At 29.7% G+C, this 4383-nt stretch overlaps 1 protein-coding gene across 1 annotated transcript in view; it reads right to left on the reverse strand.

Annotated features, from left to right (window-relative positions):
- LOC106468217 (AP-2 complex subunit mu) overlaps positions 1–3809 on the reverse strand; it is a 57481-nt gene extending 53672 nt beyond the window's left edge. Inside the window, exon 1 of the mRNA XM_013928631.2 lies at positions 3666–3809. The gene's annotated coding sequence lies outside the window, so the exon portion shown is untranslated. The remainder of the gene's footprint in view (positions 1–3665) is intronic.
- Positions 3810–4383: the final 574 nt, after the last annotated feature.

Below are 4383 nucleotides of genomic sequence, written 5' to 3' on the forward strand. Positions count from 1 at the left end.
CACATGTGAAATTTTAAAAGGCTTAGCAACCTACGTCAAGCAGCAACTGAGTACAAAGGTCATAACTAGAAGAGATAATTGTTTGCCTTACTTCTTTATTTACTGTTCTATGTTTTAAGAAAAATAAGTTTAAGAACTTATTTCTAAATAGCAATAATATATACACATATATAATGTATAATGATTGAAATATGACTGTATTTTACAAAATAATAGTTGACTAAAATGCAGCCAAGACAGGTCACTTTGTAAAGACTAAAGGTCTATTTTATATTACTGGATATGGTAACATGAGTGCACGTGTGCCACATCATTGTAACTTCTGTACTGTTAGCCAGGCACGGCTGAAAGGTCAATATAATCAAAACAATAAATATATGTACAAATGTATAATGTTATGAGATGTAAGATACTTATCTAAACATTTATGTTTTCATGTTATAAACTGTTGTTATTCTAGAATGAGAGAGGCATAATTTATATTTATTTACTAATTTTTTTACGGTTTTTATGAGATGAATCAAATCTACCAAACCCAAACAAAGATTCGTTACTGAAAATAACAGATAAAATATAAAGTTTTTTCTTAAGAAACACTTGATAACTATCTGGACATTATAAAGATTTCACGTGAAGTTTGAAAATTTTCTGATACATAAAAATATTTTCAATTTCAAAATTAAAATTACTTTGCATGTTGGATAGACAACATTTGATATAGATTGGGAAATTTATCATCAAATCATGAGAGAACTGGGTTTTGTAGGTTCCCTGGCCAAATGGTTTTCTTCACCAATTGGTCATGGAACCTACTAGAAACAATGGTATTTTAAATATACAGTTAACTTTTAATATCAAAATAGTCAATAACATAAAGACTGGTGAACATTTAGATGCAAGTGATCATCGCTCAATTAGGTTTGATGTTTTCCTGAATATGGAGATAAGGAAAAAATGAGATTTTGGTTCCAAATTTCCAAAAAAAAAACATTTTGAAGAGATCAGACAAGAATTATCTGTTGTGACTTGAGTAACTGAATTAAATGGAGATACTAATCACATGTGGAAAACGTTTGAAAATAAGTTTTTAAATATTCAAGATTGGTATGTTCCTTATAGCCAAAAATAAAAAGAGGGTGCAAATAAAAAACCAGATTGGCTCATAAAGGGTAAAAAGGACAGAATTAAAGAAAACATTATAAATATAGGAAAGTTTAGATTGACAGCACAGATAGAAGATTTGAGTGATTACAGAAGTTCATGAGAGTTGATCAATGGGAAATTAGGAAATCAAAAACTATATGAAAAAAGTTTGGCTGAAAAAAAATGAAGATTAACAGTAAGGATTTCAGTAAATACATTAAGGATAAGCAAATTGTTAACCTGGCAGTATGGCCTTTATGGGATAATACAGGAAAGCTATTATCTGATGATTTTAAAATGGCTGGGTTATTAAATTCTACTTTTTCTTCAGTTTCTAATACAAAGATTTAAGTGCTATTTTTCATCCTAAACAGTTGTTAGATGAAAACAAGGTTGAACAAGATGATTACATTAATTTTGAGCTTGTTAAGAAAAAATTGGGAAATTTAAAGATTTATAAAACCCACATTTGGAGTATTGTGTTTAGTCTTAAGCTCCTTACCTTAAAACAGACATAGACTTTTTGGAAAGAACTTAAATGAGGGCTACTAGAATGATACCCGAGGTGGAAAGTTTGTCAAACAAGGATGATTTAAAATATCTGAACTTTTGAAGAAAGAAGAGTTAAATGGGATCTAATGGAAGTGTTTAAGACTGTTAAGGGAATTGGTAGTGTTGATGCATCATCTTTTTTTCACATTTAAGGTTAGAATAGTAAACTTGGGGACAAATTTTGGCATGGTAGGAGTCATCTTCAGCTAAGACAACTTTATTTTTCTAACAAGATGTTTGGCCTTTTGAATAGATTGCCTTCAGATATGGTAGATGCAGTTAATTTAAGGGAAAGCTAGAATAATATTTAAATAGTAAGTGCTGACTCTGTGTGTTTTATTTTTATTTTAGTGTAGTGGATTGGGTGGTCTAGATGGCCTTGTTGCCTTTAAATCATTATAATAACTTATATGCCCGAAATCACCTTCCCCTCCCCCCAAAAAAAACACATGTTCTCATAAATAACTAACTTATTTATCTTACTGTAGAGTTTCTCATTAAATTTATGTTTAATTTGGTGGTCTGTATCAAATTCCCATTAAAAGCATTTTCCCTTTATATCCACTAATAGATACCCAATTGGATTCAATCTCCTTGCTAAAATATTTGATATCCTCAACTTCAATAGGATGTAACTCAGATTTTATATATAAAACCACTCCTCCCCTATTTTGTAGTACTATATCCCTATTAAATAACTTATAACCTTGTACTTCAAACTAATTTATATCACTAAAATTGTCTACATTTAACCAAGATTGAGTTTTTCCAATTAAGTCAAAATCCTCAGTTAAAACTAGTGCTTTAAGGTCTTTATTTTATTTCATATTCTTCCAGCATCACAATAATAACAGTTTAGTCTACCTTTAAAACTTGTTCTGCACTTTGCTCCTACATTATACTTTTCTCTACATCATAGTTTTATTTCATTTAGTTTATAGAAATACTAATATTTATAATTAACTTGCTCAATCTGGTTTACACCATAAAAGTTGGTGTTCATGAAAAGTGATGAAATATATAGCCCCAAGACCACTACTATGTCTTATATTCCAATCAACCCGATGAGCCCAGATAAAACAGATATAGTGTGGTTGACATATTATAACACAATTTACTTTTCACTCTTAAGATCTAACAAGTTCATATTATTCATGACACAGGCCTGTTGCACAGATTAATGATAAGAATTATCTCAACATAAAAGCAATTATTTTGTTTATAACATTTGACCCTCTTACTGTTTTTAACTTCTAGTTGTTCACGCTTATGGGCTTTAAAATTGACATACAATATTGCTCTACTGTATATGGTGTTTTTTTGTTTTTTTAACTGCAATAAAACAGCAGTGATAATGCTTAATTTAGTCTATCCACTAATGTGTACAGCACACACCTGGAGGTGTGGGAACAGAGAAATATGGCTCTTATACTATGGTTATACTTATACTTTAGTCTACTGTTACTAAAGTTTCAGTGTCACTGCCAGAACGTTACTGTTACTCAACTTACTATCACTATCAGTAGTACTTGGCATAGACTAACAGTAATAATAATAATAATTATAGTTAATCCAGTAGTACTAAGTAATAGTAATACTATTATTAATACTAGCAATAATATTAGTAGTGTATTAAAACTTGCAATTAGGCATTACATTACTCAGTAGCCTTTACTTTAGTTTTTCAGTTGATGTTTTTAGTTTTACTTTCAGTTCTAATAGTAATACTATAATGTACTAGTAGTACTGTAGTAAGACTAAGGTCATGTTAATATTATTACTCGTATTTGTAAGACCTTACTCACTGTCCTTAGTAAAACTAAAAGTAGTATTACTAGTAGTATTAGTACTAGAACTTAGAGATTAAAGTTTAGTATTTAGGATTAAGCGACAGATTCCCAATCCTACGATTAAATCATCATACGCAATTTAAATGTAGTTTGATAAAAAATATATAAATGCTATATTACCGTTTTAATCAGATAACAGTTCGTTTTAAAAATTAGTATTTCACTCCCATTTCCGTTCCCCACACACCTCCTCCCTTATGCGGCTGACAGTGCCAATCGGAGAAATGAAGCTATTCATCCCATAATTCTAAAGAAACTTAATACAAAAATATATGGAGTATAATAATTTCTTTGGCTGTATGTATGTGTGTATATATATATATACACACATTATGATAATATTTTTTACAGAAATCGAAAAAGTGTGAAACTTTCAAGAAATTAAGAGAATAATTTTTCACATTATACAAGCAAAACATAAAAATAAGATTGGGAATATCCAGGTATGTTGAACATTTCCAGTATAAGTTTTACTAAGCATAATTTATTTATTTGTTATTAAGCACAAAGAAATACAATGGACTATCTGTGCTCTGTCTACCGCATGTATCGAAACTCGATTTTTAGCCATTAGAGGACTATTAAGTTGAAATTCATATGTTGGAAGTCTTAACAATTTCTGTACAAGGTTCACAATAAAAAAGGATAATAGTACTCAAGATAAACAACATTGTTTATTTATAACACAAGAGGACACAGATATACCTATCGGAGTTCAACATATTCCGTCTTCCTTATCTAAAGCAAATTGAAAGAACTACATCATTCCAAAGAAATAAGTAAAATACTGTTACGTCTCCGTTTGTTAATTAACTTTCAGTAACTTCGTTCCGACGAA

This window comes from Limulus polyphemus, unplaced genomic scaffold (genome assembly GCF_000517525.1).
Source record: "Limulus polyphemus unplaced genomic scaffold, Limulus_polyphemus-2.1.2 Scaffold2918, whole genome shotgun sequence".
Classification (NCBI taxonomy): domain Eukaryota; kingdom Metazoa; phylum Arthropoda; class Merostomata; order Xiphosura; family Limulidae; genus Limulus; species Limulus polyphemus.